Raw genomic sequence first — 15,842 nt, forward strand, 5'->3', positions numbered from 1 at the left:
CAGAGGGGCTTTGGGGGGGAGGGGCAATAAATTTGCTACCCAATGAATAACAAAAAAATTTAAAAACTAGTATTTAAATTATGTTAGTTTTCCATAATTAATGTTTTAAGTATATGAATTCAGGATAAAATACAGAATGATATCGGTAATATATCTTTCAAGAAACACTAAGGCCTCAAACACTAAGGTGAAGTACTTAAGCACATCTCAAAGAAAAGCTTTCTTCACACAGTGCTTTGAGTAGTATATATAATGGTAATTTTATGCTCAATTTCTTCTAGAGCAAATTATTAATATTTAATTAATATAAATGTTTTTAAATGTGGCTGGAAGAAAGAATATCTCTATCATGGTAAGAACATAAACTTGGTTAAAGAACATAAATTAGGGAAAGACAGTAATTTTATTCGTCAGAGTCAGTACAAAATACTCTATATACTGGATTATTAAAGAGGTAGAGGAGCTGGTGAGGAAAGGAGAGAAGATAATTTTCTTTCCTAAATGCAAAGCACTTGGCAAAACTTGAATACAGACAAAGTTTGAGCACTTCAGTCTCACTTTTGTTTCTACAACACTAGTTCTATTCTACTTTAAGCTTTATTCCTATACTTCTATATTTGTAATCAATTATTTGTTTAAAAGGCATAAAATAAAGATGAAAACAAAGGTTATTAAAATATCACTGAAAATTCATAATCTAGGCTATTAAGGTTTAATTGCCTATATCTTTAAACATTACTTTAAAATAGCTACTGTTTTCATCAATAATCCTGAGAATTGGTCCAATTCAAATGGTTTCCTAAATCCTGTTATATCTATAAAACCATTAAGAAAGCAAAAGACCAAAGAAGGAAATTAAATAACTCTCGCACAACTCACTAGTACAAGGACTTACGATAATTCCATTATTATAATGACAGCTCGAGTTTGAAACTGATAACATTTGTAAATGTTAAGGATATTCTGTTTCATTCAGATAACGTAGAATAGTTAAATAAATTCTTATATTTTCAAGATACATTCTGTGATTAATACCAGAGTATGTTGATACATATGTTGATGCTGAGTTGAGAGTAGGGAGCAGAGAGATTATATTTCATTATATTCAAGGCTGGCAGTACCAGTGGACTTTTTATGAATTGATGAATGAAATAATACATAATTCTAAAATTTCATGGGGGCACTCAAATTAACTAAAATTACTGAGGCTACCCAAAAACTTAAAGCACGGAAAACAAAAAAGAAAAACTTAGTATTCTAATTTTAAAAATAAGTGCTGCTGCTTTAAGGGGCCAGCAGTCTCACATCAACTCCAGGCTGCAATCACAACATCCATTAGAGTGCTCCACAGCTCAGAGCAAGCAAGTGGTTGTCAGAGCCGCTAGTAAATCACCTGATCCTATTACAAAATCAATTACTGCAGTGCATTTCCATTGCTACACAATCTGATGATGACAAAATGATATTGGATAGCTGCTGCAAGGTCAAGAAAACTGCTAAGAACATCTTTTATTGGTCTTTTATATTTTTATCATTTGGTGCTAGTTATAATGCATCTATTTTAACTGTATAGTTTTATTTGAAATAAATCTACATAGTTACCTTTGGTTGCCTGGGACATTCGGTGGATAATCTCTGCAACTGGTCTGATGTATGGCTACAAGAGAACAGATCGGAGCAGCAGGTCGAACGGCTCAACCTCTTCATTAAAGAAGAAATAATGCTGCAGCCCCAGCCACACATTGACTTGCTCATTAGATGACAATTTAACTTAAAAAATCAGAACTGGTAATGCCCCAAATATACTCAAAATTGGCTGAATGCCTCATTCTGCAGCTCTCTGGCTGGAAGAAACACTTAAAAAAGAATTAAACAGCCTCCCTACAGAAGATACTAGCCACAAACTCATCGCCAAGAAAAACTCGGTGTTAGAAACAGAAGGCTCCCAGCTACACTTTAGAAAGAAGGTAAGGTGCTTTAATATTTCCAACTCTTTTATATTAAAATCCAAGTACTTAACAAAGGAGCAAACTCAAAAGAATATACCCCAAAATTATACTAACCACTCTTTCTGTCCTCCATCAGTTTAGATCTGTTTGTCTACTCCTTCAGCTCAGCCTATCCAACCTGTTCCCCCTGTAAATGCACACTATTGCAACAGCCAACAGGAACGAGCCCTACCCCTCCCTGTCCCCACACACACTGGTCCAGAACCGCTCAATATGTGGAAAAGAACCACTGCTGCATTGCTTTGAGAAACAACAGGAAGCAAATTACTGAACGGATTCTTTAACTTACCAATCACAACTGCTGACCTTTTATGTCTCTCCGATTCAAGAAGCCTGCCAAACCCTCACAGTAAGAATAATCAACTGATTTTATTTACATACTATAGATTAATTTACAGGATCATTTTCAATCTTATTATTCAATCTAAAATACAGAAACATAGGCATAAGTATTTTTTAACAAAATTTGGACAGTAACTAAATTTGGGCAGCATGGTGGCTGATGTGCAAATTAAAATATTCCCTCTGAACATTGTACTTAAACTTGAGAAATATGGAGATATAAAATTCTAAGTGTTAGAAGAGTTTTAATGAGAAGACAGGGTACGTGGCTATAGACAGGTAGTGACAATAAGTGAAAAGCCATAAAAAAACCTGGTTGTTTTGATACTGAATCTTCTCCCGCTTGGTTATTTGCAACTCATTAAAAAGATTCAACAACCACAAACCACCCTAAAAACATAAGCAATAATAGTAAGCATGTCAGCCATACTCTAGTATCTTTTATACTTAAGCATCCTCTTTTGCCTATGAAATATTTACTTATAGCATGTAATTATAATTCACATTATTATTTCCAGGACAAGAGAAGATAACAATAATACAACTACTTTACAGTCTTCACAAATACTCATACTTCAAATAACTGTAACTTAATGAACATTCATAGACCAGTGATTATCAACCTTTTTTAATAGAACCCTTTTTGAGTAAGACAGTCTAAGAGCTAAATGAAATAAGAAACGCTTTGAATTTAAAGGTGTTTTCTGTAGCACTGAAATGTTCTTTATTTGTGTGTGCCTCATGCTCAATTTCTCTCGGGTTAAAGTTAAAAGGAGCCAGAATTGCCTCTTCCTTCACCTTGCACTGCCCTTCTGATGTTCATGTTATACTTAAATCAATTTCCAGAGCATCTAAAAACAGGCATGCACTTCACACTGAATTAAAAAAAAAACAAAAACAGCTTTTGTAGATAAAGGCTATGAAAACAAATAAGCAAAATAATACAGTAACCTTTTACTCGCCTGCTGGAGGTACTGTCTGCTGCACAGATTTTAAATCCTCACCTGCAGATGCGACTGAGTTGGTATAGACAAGAACTCTGCTCTTCCTATGTGCTGCTTGCTACACAGCTATTCAACGAAAGAGCACAGTATGTGGAAAATGTGAAATACTAATACTTTAAGTTTCTTGTATGACTTAACAAAAAGAACTTCCAAACTCCAGCTATAGCTCTGCTCTGCCACATTTTCAGATGCATGTCAGACACGTTGAGGGAACAAGTCTTACTTTTGCTGATGCACTTGCTCCTAGCAAATGTGTGAGATTGGGAAGCCAAGAGAGAGAATGAAAATATTAATACAACGTCCTAACACAAGAATAATGTGCCGTGCATTTAAAACCTCATATGAGTTATATTATCAACAAATATATAACATGCCCGTAATAATTTGAATTTTTTATTAGCTTTATAATTAACAAAAGCCTGTAAATAAATCATTATCTAATATTCCAGGTAAGCATCAATAAACATTCCCACCAAATGCATTTTGCTATTAATAAAAGTAAGCTATTTTACTAGCTTTTCAGCATCGATGTTGTTTTTAAACACAACCATGAAATAAAAGATCCAAGGTATAGATTACTTGTGAAATAATTTGACATGTAATGCTTCATCCCTCTTGTTCCCCTGCCAATACCCTCCGGATCCTACATTAGCTATAACTCAAATAGAACATAAGCAATAAGGGCTATCTTCATTATTTATTACTTTTCCTTCCATGTCAGCTAATTTAATGTACCACTGACTCTTAGGCTGCATATAGATGGAGGGAGAAAGCAAACCAACAAAGATGAAGCTTTAAAAACTATCATTACAAAAGCAAAATATTATTTATGAAAAACAATATTTATCTTTGTCTAGTTATAGATATGTTTAAAAAGAGATAACATTAATATTTGCTCACTACTGACAATTAAGCATCATGATTATTTTTTTAATGAACTGAATTTTAAAGCTGTGCTTTCCTCCTTAACTTCAAGTAACTCTAAATGTCAGAAACTTAAAAAAAAAAATTAACAATCTATTTCCATTGAATTAATTTCTACTTCTCTAATAAGGTAACCATTCTATTACATGGTAGTCTAAAGGACGTGTAACCAGAAAACACAGCACTGCAGGTCGGGACACCCTCTCTCGATGCCCAAATTTATATACATTAGTAAGTACAAGTTAACCTCAATAGTTCCCTGAAGTAAAACATATCAAATAGAAACTTATCCAGTTGACACTATCATATTTTTTAAAACTATTCTTTCATTTTAAACTCTATACTACCACAAATAGTATTCCAGTGAAAAATAATTCCAATTCTCAAAATATGGGCTTTGGGGCTCCTTGAGATCTTTACATGAAATCTATGAGATCAACATTATTTTCATAATACTAAGACATTATTGTGTTTTTCACTCAATCTGCCAGGAGTATACAGTAAGTTTCCTCAGACCACATGTATCATGTAATATTACAACAAACTGAATACATAAACAGATATCTTCTATTAAGCCAGACTTTTAAATACAGTATATTTGCAGAAATATAAAACAATGTCATCTTTCTCATTAATTTTTTTCACTTCAGGAATATATGGCTACTTCCCCCCAAAATATGTTGTGTTAACATGTAATTAGCTATTACTTAGAAGTGAATTTAATAAATAAATACTTTTAGTTTTACTTTCTAGTAGGGTAACTATTAAGAGATAAAACCCAAATAAATCAAAGCTCTTTTGGGGTCTTCAATAATTTTTAAGAATGTAAAGGGGTCCCAAGACCAAAAAGAACTGAAATTCACTAAATATTTTCACTCACATTTTTTCTTAAGTCAAGGCTTACAATTTAGGGTTATAAAAAGATCTTCAGTAATTTTAAAAGCAGTGATTCTAAAAACATTCACTTCATAATACAAATATAAAGTGTTTCTGAATTTTCACTGATGTCATTTTTAATAGTCATCTTAATTATTGAGCATGATTATTATTAATTGTGTCTCAAAGTACTGTTAAAAATTAACATCTGTTTTTCTAAAGTTGTAGATAACTGATAATTATGTCCATGCAGCAGGATATTAAAATCTAGCTAGTAAACACATATACATTGAAAAAAATCAGTTGTTAGGAAAAGGAGAAATGTGACATGTATTTTTAATATAAAAAGAAACCATATAAGTTTCTAAAATTCATCTCACCTATAAAAAATTTTTTTTAATTTCCTTAAGAAAAAAAGACATAAACTTTAACTAAAAGACATCTAAGGAAGGGATTGCTTTTCAGTAGTAAACAGATGATTAGGGAGGAGAAACTTTTAAGACTATATGAAAGACAATCAGAGGAATTACAGTATAATTTAATTACTCTGTAGCAATTTCTATTGCTGAGAATATGTTCAGTGTCTGATATTTTAAGGCTTTCCAGTCAAACAGGAGAAAAATGGCTTCTTACCCCTTAAATTTTTATGTACTGGCCCACATTTTCCTCTGTAAGTCCCATAGCATTACTTTTCAAAAGGGTTCTCCTGGGTTCTGTCCTTGGCCAAACCCCACATCCTCAGTTTTCAAAAGCTCTGGTTCCCGCCCTGGCTGGGTAGCTTAGTTGGTTACAGCATCATCCCATATGCCAAGGTTTCAGATTGATCCACAGTCAGAGCACATCCAAGAATCAATCAATGAACACATAAGTAAATAGAACAACAAATCAATGATTCTTTCTCTTTCTCTGTCTCTGTCTCTCTCTCTGATCAATCACTAAAAAAAATGTAAGTTCCCATCGATTTATTTATTCAATCATTCAACTATTTACTAAGTACCTACCAGGTGCTATAGGTAATGAAGATGTAGCAATGCACAAAACAGATAACGCCCTCCCCCACTCCCCGCCTCCTTCCTTGAACCCACATTTGAGGTAGGAGATACACAACAAGCAAAACAAATACTTCCTTTAGTAGACAGTGATAACTGCTAACAAGGAAAAAACAGAAGAAAAAATAAAATGGCCAGGAAAAGTCTTATTCTCTTATTAAAAATATAAATAATATGTTTAAAGATTTAAGAATAATTTTATTATTGTATTTGTGGCCAAGGAAGCTGAATTTTATTCTGACCTACACATTATGGGATTATTCAAATTTTGCTGCCTAAAAGAACTTACTTTAAAGAAAAAAAGCAGGCAAGAAGTGGCAATGTTTGGCAAGACAGGTCTTCCACAAAGACAAAGTAAATCACTGTCAATATGATATCGGCTGGGAAGTGTTAAAGGTCTCTCAGTCTCAAAGGGAAAAAAAAAAGTGCCCCCTCTCTGACTTAAGGCTATGCTGTATGTTATGTTACCTCTCATCATACATTCCGTAGGCAGATTTCATTGCGCGTAGTCATCAGTGCTCAGGTTCCGAGGCTACGCGGTGGGCCTGGGTGGTGGAGTGTTGGGACCTGCTAGGTGTGGATCTTGGAGGCGTGAGAATTGCCTGAATGAGCTAATACAGGTGAGTGAGGCATCTGCAGAGCTAGATGGGGGGAAAACTAGGAGAATGGGACTCCCAAAAAGAGGAGTACTAAAATGAGGAGACAGGGAATCCAAATTTCATCAAATCTTTTGAGTCAAGAAAGACTAGTTTCACATTTAGCATTATTCGTTTTTTCCCCATTTGATATTTAACTCGGGGCAATCAACATGTAGACACTAGGTTGGGAAAAATGTACTGGGACAGCATTTTAGCCTAATTCTTCTATCCATAGAAGCATGAATCTTACTTCTGCTAAATTTATATTTCCTGGTATTTCCGCCGCCCCCCCCCCCCCCAAAATGCCTGAACACAAAATCGGAGAGAAATAGTTTAAAATATTGGCATTGCTACTTAGGAGCGCTGCTAAGCGGCAAGCGAAATAACTTTGCTAGCCATCCACTTTCTCATTTGTGAAACAGAGATAACCTCGATGAGGATTCTGAGGAGGAATATGGTGTCTGTACAGTGCGTGGTCGGGTGCTAGTACATGGAATCATTATTACTGGTGCAGCTACCTCTCTGCTGGCACAGTTTGAAAATTACTTCTTTCTGCAAATAAGTCTATTGGTCAGATTTAACACAAATAAATTAAATTTCATTTCTCTAGAACTTCAAGTGTTGGGAGAGAAGCAGCAGCAGCAGCAAAAACGTGGTCAGTGGACAAAAAAATAAAAACTTTTAATGAAAAATTTTCAATTATATATAAAAGAAAAGAGAAGAGTGGAATGAATTACTATATATCTACACATCACCCCTATTCAACAATTACTCAAGATATTACCAATAATGCTGTGTCTTTTAATCTTTTGTTTTGAGATAAAGTAAATCCCGAACATCATGGCACTCCCTCCCCCACCCACACATATCACATATTTTTAAATAATTTTGCCACTGGCCCTATACAGTCACACATCACTACAGCACACCTATCAAAATAACAGTTTCCTTGGTTTACTAAGTACCAGTCAATATTTGCATTTCCAAGACTGTACCATAAATGTCTTTTCTAGGTAATTTGATCTAAACAGAATCCAAATAAGAACCACTCTTTGTCGGTGGTATGTTTCTTCTAGTTCATTCACTTGAGAGCACCTCCCATGCTCTTTATCATACCACTGACGTGCAGAATCCACGTTAGCAGTCCTAGATTCTGAAACTATATGCTTCTTCACTGTCACTCACTTTGTGCCCTAATCTCTTAGAGGTCCTACAAATAACTTTAGATCATGACTGTGACCAAATTTCAACCTCAAAAGAAATACTAGATATAGAGATCCTACAAAAAACATCCTTCTAACTCCAGAGAATCAAATAGCAACTTAAGTCTACTGGTAATTTTTGAACACTGTTGAAATTAATTTGAAAAATTTAACATGGTGCAATAGCACTGAAAAGACAGAAGAGGGAACTATAATATTTAGGAATTCCACACTTAAATAGCACTAAATTTTGTTTTAAATTTAAACACTGATTTTCAATTTAGCAATGGTGAGAACACCAAAGGAAATGAAGAACATATGATGGGGAGCTGGAGTAAAGGGGATCCTTGTTAGATAGCAACAGGGTAGCTTACCTGAATTCTCTCCTACAGTTTACACGGTAACTCCGGCCCTTCTTGCCTTGGAATAGCAGTTATTTGTGTACCATACATTTGTTCTTCTATTATGTTCTTGCGCAAAGTACTTTAGTTTCAATTGAAGTGACAAGGTTTGCATTTTTATATAAATTAATGTTTAAAAATATCAGTATTCTCCAGAACAAACATCTTAGTAGACTATGTATACTTATTCTTGAGATGTCATTATTACGAAAGTCTTTTAGCAGTTTCCTCTTGAAAGAATGGGTACATAAAAGCAATTTGCTATAAATTTTCCTGATGGCTTTTTAAAAACAAACTATTTTATAAAACATTTGAACAATAGTTATTTAAAAGCCACACACATTGACCTTATTTAGAAATTTGTATTTATTACTTAAGAAATTATTCAGAAAGTGGAAGTGCATTATTTGTTAGAATACAGTTGACCCACACCATGAGTTTGAAGTTTGTGGGTCCACTTATATGTGGATTTTTTATTGATAAATGCCTGTACTGTTTTCGATCTGCAGTTGGAAGTCTACGGATGTGGAAGGCTAACTGTATGCCTTGATCTATGCCATTCTGTATAAAGGAGCATCCTTAGATTTTGGTATTTACTTGGGGTCCTGGACCAATCCCCCATGGATACTGAAGGACAACTTAAGTTTTTTGCTGGTCAAAATTTCTATGCAAATTTTTGGTACACAGGGTTGGTATGCCTAACTCCTGCATTGTTCAAGGGTTAACTGTAATTTTAGGTGGTAGCTTTTGTTAACAGTTATAACTTATTAGTGTAATACAACTTATAAATATCTGTGTATTCAATCTTAACTCTGTTCTTCCAGATCTTTTTCTTCTGTATTCTAGGGTTTTTATTTGCAATTGCAGGCTTTAAAGGATAACCTCTCATCTGGCTCCTGCCTCCTTTTGACCATTTTCCACTGCTTTTAAACAGTTTTTCTTTCAATATTTTACCCAGATTTTATAATTGCTACCTCAGGAATAACTACTTTACTGGTATGACTGCATCATTACAGAATGTCAGAATCTCAAAATTCTATTAATGTTGATTGAAAAATTCATATTCTTGATTTCCATTCCTCCATCAAATTAGGGCCTTCATTTCATCACACAAGAATTTTAAGTACTATCACCTTCCATTCTTCTCTCTCTTAACTCATAGTACATAGAGAGTAGTTTCTTGCCTGTACATTGATTGCTTTTATCATTGAATGTATTCTGTGAAAACCAGGAAACATGTAATCAGAAACTTCATTTTAATTTTCAATGCCACCACTACCTGCAAAACCATAAGCAAATCACAATCTCTGTGACTCTTATTTCTACCATATGCAAATAAGAATATCATTTGCCTCATCAGTTAAAGCTTAGGACCAAACTATGGTAACAAGTGTCAACAAGAGTTTGCCACAGATGTGACACGAGACTAAGAGAATGGTTAAAATCACTACCTGAAAAAAGAACAAACGGAACAGACTGGGAGCTTCAGATACTGAGTACATTCACTGATTCAACAAGTATTTACTGAGTTCCAACAATATATCAAGCATTGTAAAAGCAACTTCTTCAGGTTGAGAAATAATAATTTGGGGGTACTGAGAACTTAATGTCTGAGGTAAAACAGGTAATGAAGGAAAATGTGGCATCTGGGAGTCATCACAAAAAATGAAAACAAGAGACCAATTGCCTAGAAATATATGACATAATTAGGAGGGACAAAGAGCAAAGCTCCAACCCAGTTTACATTTAAGGGATGTATGAAGGAAAAAGCAGTAACAAGGAGAACAAATATTTAGTTGGACATAGTAGAAAAACTGTTACAGTACAGTGTAACAAAAGACGAGGGAGAAGTGAATGCTAAGAAGCAAACTACCAAATGCTGAAAGAGGCAGGGCAGGATGAGAAATGTAAAGACACAGGTTTAGCAACTGGAACCCAATCTCGTCTTGGGGATGATACAGAGCAGAGCATTTTCATATCAGCTTAACCAATGCCTATCTACCTGGTTTTGTAAGAGATGTGGTTTACTTTCACTTGAGAAAGCAGAACACTAGCAGAAATCTACAGAAGGTGGTTGAACAAAAGTTAAGATATTGGACACTCGGAGTTGACTACAAATCAAACAAGTTTGGTGATAATCGAAGGATAAGAGGAGTAGAAGTAAAGTTTTTTTCAAGATTAAGTGTGATGAGGCAAACAACCCAGCACAGGACATAAGAGGGAGAAGAAATACTGAAAACAGGAAGGTTCCAGTGAAGGGAAGAAGGGATAAGATTAAGAATACAGATGTTTACATTTTAAAGAAATAAAAAATTTTATTATTTCAGTAAAGACAGACTGAAATGAGAGAAAGTATAAAATATGAAGTGAAAAAGGAGTAAGAAAAATAGAGAGAGGACTGATCATTTGAGGGCAGTGGAAAGGTTCCAAATAACTAATATTCAGAATGAAGCAGATCAAAAAGGAAGCACTGAAGCTAAACTATGGGGGAAATGTCAATATGTACTAGGAGCCCCTGAGAGGGGTCATTGATATCACTCTAGGCAGTCCATGAACATGGAACAAAACAGGAGAAATGAACAACTGTAATTATTCAGATTAACAGTCTGGGAAATTTGTAATGATCAGGAGAATGGAAATCCTGGGAATTACTAAGAATAACATTGAGATGGCTACCAGATTGAATGTGGGTTATTCTGGATTAAGTTTTTCATTTAAAATGTGATCCTAGGAAGAAATAAAAAGCTTTTAGGAAAACTTCCCTCCATTATGTGGTTGCTACAGTAACTATACTGGGAAAAAAAGGAGTCAATACTATTTTTCAATGGTTTTCAGACATTTATGCAAAAACACTGTGACATTTAGAATAAAGATTAGTAAACAATGAAAGTACCTTCTGAGAAAGAATAGTGCTATCCATACAACCCTCACCAACCATGACCAATATTTCTAAGGTGTATTATCGATCAGCAGAGTAGCAAACTCTAGGATATGTGCTGAGAAGCTGCTACCTATAGTATAAAGCAGCCCCTATTGACTTTAATGATAAATTAGCAGCTTAACTAAAGAGTAGTCCTTACCCTTGTAAAAAATAAAGGTCTATACTAATATTAAACCCCCATTTCAAATATAAATGCTCAAAGAGAATTAATAGAGACTCAATAATTATGTTAATAAGCATACAGAACAAGAGAAGGGAAAAGGGAAAGAATGCACAAAAGCCATTTTGCCTTAATTCAGCCATAAACAGGTCATCGAATCCTCTAACTACAACATGTGACACATACTGTAGGAGGATGTAACTCTTCTCAACTAAATCTTTCACTTTTTTTTTTATCACAATAGAAAACTTATCATCATAAATGGCATAACATCAAACTTCATTTCCTTTTCCACTGCAAAACAAAATGTCCAAGGACAGTATAATACAAACTACAAAAATATCAATGTGAAAAACAATATTACCCATACACTGGGCACTTAAATGATGGTTAAACAATAAACACCATGATTTAAAATCAACAAGAAGAATATCAATAATCTTAGCTCTATAAAATTTCATTAAAATAGATTTTTGGTTATTTGAAGTTAACACAGAATATTGTTAGACAATACAAAAGATACAAAGAAGTAAATTTCCCTAAGAAAAATAAATGTATTACACTATATTACAACCCCTTTGCCCTTACATAAAAAGCCAATGCTACTAAGAGTGGTGACATTCCACTGTTAAATGCCATTTCTCTAAAAAAATAATATAGACAACATTATAGACCAATATGTCCTGAAATATGCCTTCAATTGATAAAAGCCACATTATAATAAAAAATAAGGAACTAAAATGGTCCCATAAAAATCTGAAAGACATACTTCATAAAGCAGAGGAAAATAGACATATTCCATATGTAGGTTTACAAAAACACTGAAATATCATTGTCTGCAAATATCCTGCACAAGATTAAAATCATTAAGATTCACCAAAGCTATTGTTTCTTCACAGGGAAGATTTAAGAGATTTGTTAATATGCTTAGCCTAAAAAGCAATGGTTTTATTAAGGTACAAAATCAAATACTCAGTAAGTGCCATGATAAACTAAAGCATTAAATTCTTCTACAGTCTAAAAACCAAATATGAACTGACAAGACTAGCATCAATAAACATGTCATACATAGCTAACATTTTCAGGGTAACACATGGGATCCAAACATAACGTTTTGCTTAAAACAATTAGCTGAGGAATCGAAGCACAAATACAAGAATAATTGCTTCCTTTGGGCTTTGGCTGTCAAACACAGGAAATGCCAATGCTTTATAATCCTGTAATAATTAAAACCTTGTCACAGACCTAGACTATCAATGAATATTTACTTAAAAGATTTTTCAGTATGACACCAAAAGCATAGCAACAAAAGGAAAGAACAGACAATTTGGATTTCATCAAAATTAAAAACTTTTGTGCTCAAAAGACAACAGAAAGTGAGAAGACAATTCACAGAATGGGAGAAAGTATTTATAAATTATATATTTCATAAGGGACTAGTTTTCAGAATATAGAATGAATGCTTACAATTTGATAATAAAAAGACAACCCAACTGAAAATGAGCAAAGGATTTGAACAGACATTTCTCCTAAGAATGTATGTAAATGGTCAATAAACACATGAAATAATGCTTATCATTAGTAATTATGAAGATGAAAAATCAAAACCACAATAAAATACCACTTCACATCTATTAAGATAGAGAAAATCCAAAGAAGACTGACAAGAATAAGTGTCTGTGAGAATATGAAGTAATTGGAACGCTCATACACTGCCAGTGGAATTGTAAAATATTGCAGCCATTTTTGATAGTTCCTCAGAGCTAAATACAGTGACTATTACCCTGCAATTACATTCTGGTAAGTATACACCTAAAAGAATGTAAAAGTGTGCACAGAAAAACTTACACAAAAATGTTCACTGAAGAAGCATTCCTAATAGCCAAAAAGAAGATACAACCTGTCAACCGATGACTGGATGAACAAAATGTGATATACAATGGGATATATTTTGGCCATAAAAATGAGTGATACCTGCTACAAAATGGATAAGCCTTGAAAATACTATGCTAAGTGAAAGAAGGTATATACAAAAGAAAAAGTATTGTATGATTCCAATCAATATGAAATGTCGAGAAGAGACAAATCCATAGAAACTTGGAGTATATTGCCTAGAGCATTTAGGGGCAGGGGATTTAAAGGAAATAGGTAGTTACTGCTAAAAGATAAAGGGGTTTGTGGGGTGCTAAAGTATCTTAAAATTAGAATGTAATAATTATTGCAAAACTCTGAATACACTAAAAACCACTGACTTATACACTTAGAGATGACTTTTCTGATATGTGAACTATATTTCAAGAAAGCAGTCACTAAACATAAATGAATAAATTTTCAAAAAGGAAATATATGTCATACACATATATAATGCAAAGATGATTACTTCCCTCAGATTAACTCAAATACATGTATCAATGAGGAAAAAATGTCAATAAATTACTCTTTTCTATTTAATACATCACTACATATCAGTTACATTTTAAAGTAGTAAAAATTTGTTTAAAAAATTCTTGCAACATCATTTGCTCCTAAAAATGTTACATTTGTTATAAATATACAGTAAACAATAGTATAATTATTGAATATTTAAGCATCAATTATGATTATTATAAAATTTTAGAAAAATAATTTGGTTGAATATTTTTTGTTTCAAACACATTAAAAACTATAATAAAAGAAACCAATGTTTATTATTAAATATCTTTTCATGTAGCTAGGAAATTGCCTTTTACTAATCAAGTAAGTGTACTTATCCTTAAAAATACTTTGATATTAAACAATAAAAAAAATTATGAAAACACTTGATTAACCAATGCCTCCATATTTACTGCCACACTGTCGAAAAATATTTAATAATTTTAACATCTACATGATTAACAAAGGCAGTATTATACCTATATAAATACTATATAGCTGAAGTAAAACACATTGAGATTTACTCTCCTACAACTACTCAAAAATTAAAAAGTAAAAACCTTATCTAGTTTTTGAAATTCTTAATTATAGAAACCTATCACATGTTTCACATTATAATGTTATCAAAAAGAAACTAGGCTAGCCCAGAGAGGAAACAGCATAGGGCCTGACCAGAGTACTGGTCTTCATGTTCATGTTTTGTGGTAAATAGGACCAAATATGAAGAGGACTCAAGTAATGGAAGGCTAAAGAAGAAATTTTTATTAGTATCAACAACTAATAGAAAACTGTTACAAAAACCTTAAGCAGGAAAAATCCTGTTTCATTCACAAAGCATTAGCATTTCTGCTGATAAGGCTATTTCTTTCTCTAAACTCTTTTAATACTTAGGCTACACACAAAAAGAATTTCCTAAATACAGTGTGAAGAAAGAATCAGAAGGAGAGCAGAATAAATGAAAACAGAAGAAATTCCAGTGTTGGGTAAAAATTAAAAGAAATATAAATTATAATTGTCATTTACAGTGACTATTGTAAATGTCATTAATGTAACATTCATGTAAACTTAAGTAACATGCAAACTATTTAATATGAAGAGTGTGTACTTACCAAATATTTAAATAGCCTTTTAAAAATCCCACTGATGGCTGAGACTCCCTAAATAAAAAATAAGAAATAAATTTTCAACTTCAGAAATTAACCCCACTCTGTAAAATCTACCCAAGAATCCCATTTATGAAATCAATTTATCTTTTTTGACACTTTAAAACCCAAATCACAGCTAAAACTTTGGCACATGAAAAATATAAAACAATTTTTTTCCTAATCTTGTACATAATTAAAATTTCATATATAACAATATGGAGAAGTTAACAAACTATTAAGATATTGGCAGAATTTACTAGACTGCAAAAACAGTGAGCTCTATAATAAATCAGATTTCAAATATTATAGACCTAGACAACAGCATGCTAACAATGTCTCAGAGAAGCATTCATGTGTTAAATTCTTCCTAGCCATCAACATATAATGTCATACGCTACATCCTGGTGCCTAGTTACCACTTTGAAGTGTGACCCACACAATCTTACTGTAGCATCTACAGAGTTAAGAGTCAAAACTTGGAAAGATATTTTTAAAACTGTTTAATTTTATTTTTATTTAAAAATTAACACTAGTACTATGTCAGTACTAAAAAAAAATTAAAATATTTTAATCACAATAAAAAATGTATACTGACATTAATTTTACTGTTTACAAAAGTTAGTTGTAAATAATTTTATAATAAACATACTACATATCCTTTCAGTCATCTCAAGTCAAAATAACCTTCAAAATACAGTTCAAAAATTCAAGAATAAAATACTAAATATTATAGAGCTCT

The 15,842-nt window shown here is 32.9% G+C and overlaps 1 protein-coding gene across 1 annotated transcript in view; it reads right to left on the reverse strand.

The window, feature by feature from the left end:
* Window positions 1–15,842, reverse strand: part of FBXW7 (F-box and WD repeat domain containing 7) — a 164,809-nt gene that overhangs the window by 110,517 nt on the left and 38,450 nt on the right. Inside the window, exon 2 of the mRNA XM_090288212.1 lies at window positions 15,068–15,115. The gene's annotated coding sequence lies outside the window, so the exon portion shown is untranslated. The remainder of the gene's footprint in view (window positions 1–15,067; window positions 15,116–15,842) is intronic.

Source organism: Furipterus horrens, unplaced genomic scaffold (assembly GCF_987537825.1).
Source record: "Furipterus horrens unplaced genomic scaffold, mFurHor1.1.pri manual_scaffold_10, whole genome shotgun sequence".
NCBI lineage: Eukaryota > Metazoa > Chordata > Mammalia > Chiroptera > Furipteridae > Furipterus > Furipterus horrens.